We start from the raw sequence: 9,781 nt of genomic DNA, 5'->3' as shown, positions 1-9,781 counted from the left end.
ATACATTCTGTGATCAAACACTTTGAGCTGCCCTGTATTTCTAAGGCTCCCAAAAGCACTTATAAACAGCTATCTGTATTACTAAGTCTCTCCCTCGAAAAAGAGAAAAATCAAGAAATTCTGTGTTGTGTGACTAAAGTAGACCCATTTGATTCCCTCCACATGAAAGAGAACAGGAGGCACACATATACCACAAATATTGGTTCCCAGCTTAATTTACTAGTGTAAATCCAGCCCTAGAGGATTTATGGAAAACATGATTGGGATATATATATATATATAAAATGCACTTTCCTTAAATTACATTGCTAACGCTAGAATAGAAATGATCAAGTTCTGGAATATTTGTACCACTGGAATACACCACTCCGCGATATTTATATGCCTCCTCTCAACGTTCGAGGAAAGCGTAGTATATACCACAGTTCCCGGCAAAGGAGGTGTGTAAAAGTGTGCCTTTGTGTAAGTGTTATTTTTGTTTATGGTGTGATACGCATGCCACCCTCAGGTCGATTTGCGGGGCATTAACATACGCAAAGCTTCATTATATAGACCAAAGATCTGAATGCAGGCACTGGAAAAGATGCGTCAACAGATCCACATACAAGATACATATCAAATGCGGCAACAAATCTAATACTTCTCGTGAGGCTGTGTATTTGTTAAATAATATTAATTGCAAAACATAATTAATTTAAGAGTTTGTATGAATTCAAATGTAACATTCATACTTGGTCACACAGTCACGCTAATGTTATACTCCGCAGGTTCGCTATATACTTCAATCACAAACAGTTGCATACTCACTCTGGTCTTGAGGACAAGTGGACCAGTAATTCCGATGGTTCTAGTAACAGGGCCCATCCCTGCCCGTGAAAAGTACAAGTTTTCGTTTTTCAGGTTTGGGCTGCCTGATTGCAGCTGTAATCTCGTGTGAGAAAGGTAGAATCGTAGCAATTGTAATGGAAACAGAAGTTCCTGCATTTCATTCTACAAATTCTTGAGATCCCTAATAATTCAACAACTCTTTAATTTCGGGGACCCGGACATTGGCTATTTCTGAGCAAGGAAATAGTAGGGATAATTCGAAGGTATTTCGTAATTGAGGCTTATGTACTAGAAAGATCACTTAAACATGTCACCTCACATTGTTCAACATGATTTAATTAAATATTTGGTATTCTTCCGCACATCTCACGGGATTTTATTAGAACTGTTCAATTTTCATCGGTATTTTATTAGAACTGTCAATTTTCATAGACAAAAGCGAAACATTCTCAAGATAATTTCCATTATGTTCTGCAGATCAGTGCCTTATAAAAGATGAAAAATTAAATGCAGATTCTATCAGCAAAGAATCTCGAGGGACACTTTCTGTAGTTGACGGCATTTTGTCTCCAGAGTCCTTTGAGGAAAACCACTTTAATTAAACAGAAAGCCCAGACTCAAGCAATGTCAGTCTTCTCCCAGCTGTAAGTAAGAAAATAACCTATGAGATAATAGAATATATGTATTAACAATGGCAGCATCATCTTTTGTAAGTACCACTCCTTAGGTCCTTACATTTTGACTAATGAGGAAATTTGTCAGTCTTAATGGAGTTTTTATTTTTTTACCTGTACGATTTTTCCCCATACCTTAGGAAATATATTACTTAAGCCATCTTACTTTACTTTTTCAGTTTCCTCCTGTACAGATACATCCTTTCTTGGTTAATTGTTAACCTGAAAGAGTTCAACAGTCCAAGTCAGCGCTTGATTGATCACTGCGCGTCCGGTCTGCCAGCCATTTTGACTCATTTACTACTAGAACGACAGCCCTCTGCCATTTAGCTCTACTCACTGATATCACGGAACAGACTCTTGGTGAAATGATGGGGATTAAATGTCACATTTTGATACTGGGCTACTTTGCACTGCACCTTGCCTCAGTTGAGAGAGTTGTTTCTGTCAGAAATTTGACAGTGAACTTTTATTCTGATGGAAACCTGCACATGACAAGCAAGAGCAGAAGCAAGAGATCTCTTTCCGAAGATCTCTATTGCAGGAACCGTGGCTGCTGCCCGCAGAGAGATGACAATTGTCAGCTTCCGTACTTTGAGAAAAATGCCACATGCTACTGTGACTTATTCTGTGACAAAGAACCCATTGGGCATGTTGACTGCTGTCCAGATTTCTGGGCTGCCTGCAAGGGCGATGAATCATCGGAGCTTCATACTGAGAGCACACCTTTGCCATCCACCACTGACTTTACTACGCACATGGGTTCACCCGGTGAGTATTCAGAAAGCTATATACGTATAAACATCAATTCCGGCATTTCCACTTATATCATGGTATTTAGTACTTTTCAATACCGCATATGTTGCAACTTTCTGGGAAGGTCAGTGCATTCATTCTCCGAGGTTCATCGTGCAGATAGCAACAGACGTCTAGCAACAATTTTTGAAGATGGCATGTTGAGTTTGTTTACAAGGAATATCTGACACACTAAATGGTATTGCAATACGTTCTGTTACTGGCCTGGCATGGAAACAACAAAAAGTGAATTATGATCTGACGCCTCCCTTTATTTCTTAAACTATGTGCACTGTAAAGAATACAGCGCTAGTTCAGTTGAGCAGGTTTCTTAACTTTGTTAACACATTTGATGCTGCTGAATTGCTGCTGAAATGTTGACTAGGAAAGGGGTGGGTCCTCATTTTTTCGGTAGCCGAGGCACGTATTAATACACACAAGAATACAACAAAATATGTTACTTGAAACAATGATATTCTTTGCTCAGAAATAGTATAATTTTACAGCATCCCTCCACTCTGCCAGCTGAATCGAGGCGCCAAACCTTCAATAGAGAGATCATCACCAGTAGGCTATTCATTTTTCATCCATAGCCAGAAAAAAACAATCTTTACTCTAATGGCAGGTGGTCATAAATCATTCCAATTATTTTGCAAAAAACTGAACCAAGTACAACAATAACAGTTGTGCTGAGATAGACATTCATCAGCATAAGATACGTCAGTACAATTGCTATATATATATATCTTTGTATATTATCCTCAGCGATCAGACTATTCAGTCATTCAAGTTTTCAAACTCAAATGAGAATGTGTGCATGAAGGTTACCTTCTTAGGGTGTTACTGACCTTAAATATGTTTTAGCTTTAAGGAACTGACTTTTTACATAAGTGGGTGGCGTGATTCATTCTTCAGTTTATAAAGCTATCTGAGAATTAAATAATTTTCAGACTTCATGCACTAAAAGCACCTTTCACCCACTTAATTGAATGTGGTTATAAGTACAACTATCACAGTTTTTATAGCAACCAATAAACAAATTCATATGTCTTGAGATTTAACTAGATTGTGTCTACTTTTGAGCAGATACTATTATTTATCTTGTGCAATGCCATTTTATCATATCCCATTATCATAACTTGACCGGGTCTGGGCACTTTGGTCAAGATTTATTAACATTTTGCATCATGGTTTTACCACTTTTGTGGTGCAGCCATGATGCAAAATGCAAGTAGATATTTAAAAACAACACAAGGGACGATGTGTGCCTCATTACATGACTTTGTGAAGACATGTAATGCAATGCAGAAGCTTGTGCTGCACTGCGTTACATTTCATTCTGGGAGGCGTTCCATTAGTGGAGCACAAGTATTCCCTTGCACCCACCTATGGATTTCACGCAGATGTAAAATTGGGATTGCTTGACCTCGCTAGCCCTCCCAGAGGATGACATAACAAGGAGAAGGCTCTGTTTTTCTCTTCTTTATGTCCTATATCAATGTGTGCTGTATTCTGCAGCATGCATACTAAGAGTAAACTGCCTCTAGGGTTACCCCTTCTGTGGAGTCGAGGTAAGGCTTCCTGGAGTTGGGTCGCGTGCTGCGCTTTAACACAAACACAGACACGTGTCTTCAGTTTCACCGTCTGAGAGTAGGACAGCGTGTTTCTATCATACAGCACTTCCTATCTGGCCCCGCCTGCTCGGGCCTCTTTATTTATTCCCCTCACTACGTCACCTTCGGTTTAAACCTCTACCTGCGGTGGGACAAGTGGAAACCAGGCCAGGAGGTTGAAAACCCCTCTCTGGCAGATTACCTTGGTAATGACTGCCCACCAGTTCACATCACTGGTCACAACATTACAACCTTCCTGCACAAAAACAATTCTCCTTGTAGCACATGCCCTCCTGCACTGTGGTACAAGGGTGTCTGCATTTGCGTTAGGTTGCCTGAAGTGCTCCAGCGCTATGATAGAGCAAAAGTGTGCCATATCTTAGTAGACATAGCACATTTTTGCTATCTCTTTTTCACGCAACACAGCAATAAAAGTTGCCTTGCTGCACTAGGTTGCATAAATGGTTAATAAATCTGGCTCCTTGTTCTTAATAGAAATTTGTCTGTGAAATGTTATTTATTAAATTGGTAAAACACCTGAACGCTCTAAGGGATAATGGACTCCCAGACCAAACAGAAGACACTTGGACGCAGGGGGCCCTGTGGCCACCCACAGACCCAGGGACCACCACCTCCCCGTGGCAAAGGTTTAGTTGTGTGTGGGGGATCATGTGGCCCACCGCAGTCTTGGGGACCACCACCTGTCCGGGGCTAAAATAAACCAATGAGTGGGTTCCATTTGGGATGGGATGGAAGAGAGAGAGGAAGAGATTGTTATTACAATGGTCTCTCCATACAAAGACTTCAAAGAGTCAGACTAGCAAGATGTTTGGTAAGAATGTTATAGCTTTGTTTTGATGGACAGCACACCTTGCCACTTCTGACCTAATGGTAAAGCTGTTGGACTGCCATTCAGTAGGCTGAAGGTTCAAATCATTGTATCTTATGACAGTATGTCTGTTTATTTTCCAGTGTTTTGCCTGTTAAGCATTCCTAGTGATGTAACATTGACGTCTTTTTCTACTCAAAATCTTTGTATTCAATGTCATAGCTAATTTGGGACACCACATGCTAGGGAGTCACTTTTGGCCTAGTGGGTAAGGTCTCAGTCCTGTACACTCAAGGTTGGGAGGGTTCAACTGTTTGTGTATCTGTGGTAATTTCCTTGAGGTCCAGGGGCTGAAATTGGCCAGGGTAGAGGGGCCACATGACCCCTCAAACAAAATTGTTAGAAGGTTTTGCCCTAGGCGATGGGTATCGCCGGGCCAAAATTGGATGGTGGCAAGGAGTCATGCAGACCTGCGACCACTGTGCATGGCCAAAGGCTGTGCGCAGCATGGCGCTGGGTGGATAGGAGGATTGGCCGCAGGGTCTAGTCACAGACCCTGCGGCCAACCTTCAATGCCAAAATCATAACAGCCCAGTGCTCTCCCTCCATGACATGCAAATACTAACACCATCATGTACAGCTACAGCTGAAATCGTAACAGCCCAGTGCTCTCCCCCATGGCAGGTGAATATTAACACCATCACGTACAGCTACAGTATACACCTCTGGCAACAGTCTGACGGCTATGCAACCCTTCTGTGCCTAGACTATGTTCAGGTAAAGAACAGGTGGCTACTCAATCTAGGCAAATGAGGTACAAAGCAGAACAGGATAATTCACAGGAAATTCATCAATAAGGTGGTCAGGACCTGTATGGTGGTTGGCTTACCTCAATGGAGTACGATGCATTTTCCTATATATCTTCCCCCCAGTCACCCCTAAGTGATATGATTAGAGCTGTATCACCACAACATATTGCCAAACCTGCCAAACCTGAATGCAAGGGTGGTATTGCATTTGCTGGGGTGCTTAGTTTGTTGCTAATGTGCTGAAAAAGACTGATGTTCAGTGTTTCAGACAATTTGTAAATAAAGGTGGTGGTACATAGATGCCTCAGACCTGTCCACGCTCCCAGCAGATACTCGAAAAGCCATTGAAATAACTGGCTTGGGATTTCTATGAGACGAGTGCAGGCCATGAGTGGCGGTGGTTGGATTAATGTTCAGTAATGAAAATTACTTTATGTTAAAAAAAATAGAAATTCACTAAATATAACAAAGGTTACTGGGACATTATATTTAGGGAATAAACAAAAAAAGGAAAACAAAAGGGATAGGGGTAAGGACACTATGACCCCTTAGCTCTGGCGTTGGGGTCCGAGAGGGACTACCCTAGAGCTAAAAAGCATTTTTTTCAACTTTCACTACAATTCATGGCAGATCTGAGGAAAGAAAAAAACTAGTAACTATAGCTGTAAAAGTAACTTTAACTCACGCCTTAACTATAACTCGCACCTTTACCATGCACAGCTAATTACTCTACATATTATGTGATTGATGAGAACTTTTATGACATCTTTGATATCACTGCAACATTTGCAATAACATTATACATTATTGATAAGAAAACTGTGCATGGCAAGGGCACAGTTATAGTTACTTGAAAGAACTCTAACTATAACTGCTGAATTTCTATGGTTTTGTACGAGTAACTATAACATCTCTGTACCCTTTGTTTTTTTCAGTGAATATATACACACACACATAGGTATAATATATATATATATATATATATATATATATATATATATATATATATATGCATATATGTATATATATATGGCGGTCACCAGTAGATAAATATTATAAGATCCATGTTTCCATAGTTTCCATATCTTTGGTGCCGTAAGATGAATGTCCCGAAATGTTCCAACAAAAGTGTGCCAGTGATTCTTGCTGCGCATGGAATGTTTTGCATTGATCTGTCAAGCAGGGGCTGATGAAAAGGGAGAATCAAAAAACATATGTTTCACATTCTAATTCCCATAGCTGTTTTGAAAATGGCTTCGACAGAAAGGTAGCGTTTGGTATATACAGTAGATTATGCTTTTTGTTATTTGGTGTAAATCCATTCAGTTGTTTAAGAGAAATTAAAGGAAAACTAAATTTGTATATCTTGTGCAGTGGATCCTCCCCAATTACTTTGCAAATAATAACAAGCTTGTGCATGGAAATGGAAAGCTCTGATTGGCCGCCAACACTTTAACTAGGAGGTGTTGGCAGCTATCTTGGGACTTGCCTTCAGCCGAGTCCCTGAAAAAAATGAAAAAGAAAAGGGGCATGGTATGGACAATTTAACCCCTTAACTCTGCTGTTGGGATCCCCGAGGGGCCCCGCAAGGGCGAAAAAGCACTTTGTAAAAAAAATTGCTGAAAATTTGTGAAGATGTCACAAATTTGTGGCAACTTTTTTGTTTAACAAAAGGTCCCAGGGTGCATGTAAAAAATAAAGGAGGTTGCTCACAGGCTTATTTTTGCCTTGGGAACCATCACCTTCGTGAACCTTTAGTTCAATAGTACAGGAGGATGCCTGGCCTCCCCATGCCCGCAGGGACCACCACCTCCCCAGGCCTCTGTGTCCCTGCCTACAGACATGCAGGCAGGGAAATGGAGGTCACAATTCCACTCACAGACAGGGAGCTCCACGTTAAGCATCTCCCTGTCTTTGACAGCAATTCTGGCTCCCACAGGAGGCTGGAAGCCAGCTGGGACCATGGGGGCCTTTAGGCTACCCTGTGGTCCCCAATGATGGTGAGGGGGGCACCCAGGTGACATGGCCGGCCCTGGGATGTGGGGTCCCTGGGACAGTGGACTCTTGCTAGATAAACAACCAGATGAGCATCCATCCTGGACATGATGCTTGCTTCACAAAAATTAAATGTCAGCAGGAAGCACTTACAGATGTAAACACACCAGGTACCCCAGCTTAAGCTTTGCTTTTGGAAAGGACAAATGTTCCTAACCACTGGGCTTGGCAAAGCAAGTGTGTTTACTCTGCAATTTCATATTGAAAAATGATCTGAACTCCTTTTTGGTGGTAAATGCATCTTTCATCAATTGGAGCCCAATCAGATAATCTCATACCCATTCTAACCCCCACATAGGCCTTCTTACACCCACAGTCACATCTGGACAGACAATCTCACAGCCACTCTCACACCCAGAGACAATCTCCCACACTTATTCTCACACCCAGAGAGACAAGCCTTGTGGCCAATTGCTGCTGTGCTTGCCCAAAGGCAATGCACAGCGTGAGGTTTGGTGGTTAGTAGCGTTGGACACACCCTGCGGCCAACCCCCTTTTGTAGGATTAAAGTATAGTAATGAAAATTATTTTAGGTTTAAAAAAAATATAAATTCACTGAAAAATATAAAGGTAAGGGGAACATTATTGTTAGGAAATAGAATAAAAAAAATAAAAAAAAGGTTACAGGAATGCTATAGTTAGGTTAGGTTCTGAATTTACTTGAACAAAACCAGAGAAATTCAGCAGTTATAGTTAGAGGTATTTCAAGTAATTATACCTCACGCCCTATCGTAACTATATCTCTTGCCCTCATCGTGCACCACTAATTACCCCAGCTATCACAGCACTCACAACAGCTTTTATGACATCAATAAAAAATATCAATGAAACATTAGCAGTCAGATTACTGAAGTAAAAACTGTGCATGGTGGGGGTGCAAGTTATAGCTACCTCAGGACGCAAGCTAAAGTTACTTGAAATAACTCTACTTGTAACTGCTGAATTTCTTTTGTTTGTGTGAGTAAATTCAGAACCGAAATGTAAAGTCCCTGTAACCTTTGCTTTTTTTAAGTGAATATAAATATATATATATAACAAAACAACACGTTCCACCTGGGCTCGGGCAGCCTGAGAGAGGTGGTGCGTAAACCGGCAGAGCAAGCCTGTGTATAATCCCAATGGAAGAATGTCAAATGAAAATTCACACTCACGACATCCAGGAAGGTAAATAAAGGTAGTGAGTTTAATACAAAACACAATGCGTTTTGGCTTTCCCTGCAGCCTTGGTTACGTGCATTGCAAAACCAATCAGTAACACATAAACATAGCATTGTTCAGTTTCATAGAAAAAGGACAAAAAGAAGAAAGAGGCAAAATACTTGTTGTAAAGCAATTTGAGTAATGTTTAACATTATTGACAATACAAATGTGGCTGCCCATATCTAAACAATTAATTAGGTGCATTCTTTACCTTAACTTTAATTTATGATTTTATAATATATATGGAGAACTTTCAATGCATGAAAAATATATACATAAAAACCGTATGAGTCTCAAATGACAGAATGCCATTGTACTGTAATTCTAAGGCCCACTCAGAATTATTAATTATTTTGTAGAGTATCCTCAATCAATCCATAAAGACAGCCCACATTCATATTACATGTAATGAAATAGCATTAGAAAATACCAAATAGCTTTGCAAATACACAGATGTCACTTAAAAATCTCAGCCTGTTAAAAGCAAGATAAACTTAATTGATAACCCAATGGGTAATTCCATAAACTGAACTATCCGAATTAGTAAACATGGAATGGAAAATAAGTGCAAAAAATCCTTATCTGTGTATCATTACACCCCGTGCAAAAAGTGTCATTATGTGCAGGAAAAAGAAAGAAGTTGCAATGAAAATCCAGATATTTATCCATCCGTCCCCCTTCCTTCTGTAACAAGACAAAAGATGAATTAAATAATCTTACCCCAAATACTCATTAATAAAGACAAAAAAAGAAACAAGAAACTCTGTGGTGGTCACTATGACATTGGCGGTGACAGTTAAAGTGGCAGAAATACTGCCAACAGGCTGGCAGTAATTGCTGCCAAATTAACATCATGGCAGTGAGAACTCCCAAAGACAGCCAATGTCCCAGAACATCTACCACGGCGGTAGCCACCAACAGCCGGGCGGAAGACAAGGTACCGCCCACAATATCATGACACTGCAATCTGCAACAGTT

General features: G+C 40.5%; 1 long non-coding RNA gene across 1 annotated transcript in view; it reads left to right on the top strand.

Moving 5' to 3' along the window:
- Nucleotides 1-1,811: 1,811 nt before the first annotated feature.
- LOC138297401 (uncharacterized) overlaps nucleotides 1,812-9,781 on the top strand; it is a 240,719-nt gene continuing 232,749 nt past the window's right edge. Inside the window, exon 1 of the long non-coding RNA XR_011204078.1 lies at nucleotides 1,812-2,273. This is a non-coding gene — a long non-coding RNA (uncharacterized lncRNA). The remainder of the gene's footprint in view (nucleotides 2,274-9,781) is intronic.

This window comes from Pleurodeles waltl, chromosome 5, assembly GCF_031143425.1.
Source record: "Pleurodeles waltl isolate 20211129_DDA chromosome 5, aPleWal1.hap1.20221129, whole genome shotgun sequence".
Taxonomy (NCBI): Eukaryota; Metazoa; Chordata; class Amphibia; order Caudata; family Salamandridae; genus Pleurodeles; species Pleurodeles waltl.
This window is presented reverse-complemented; position numbering and strand designations above follow the sequence as displayed.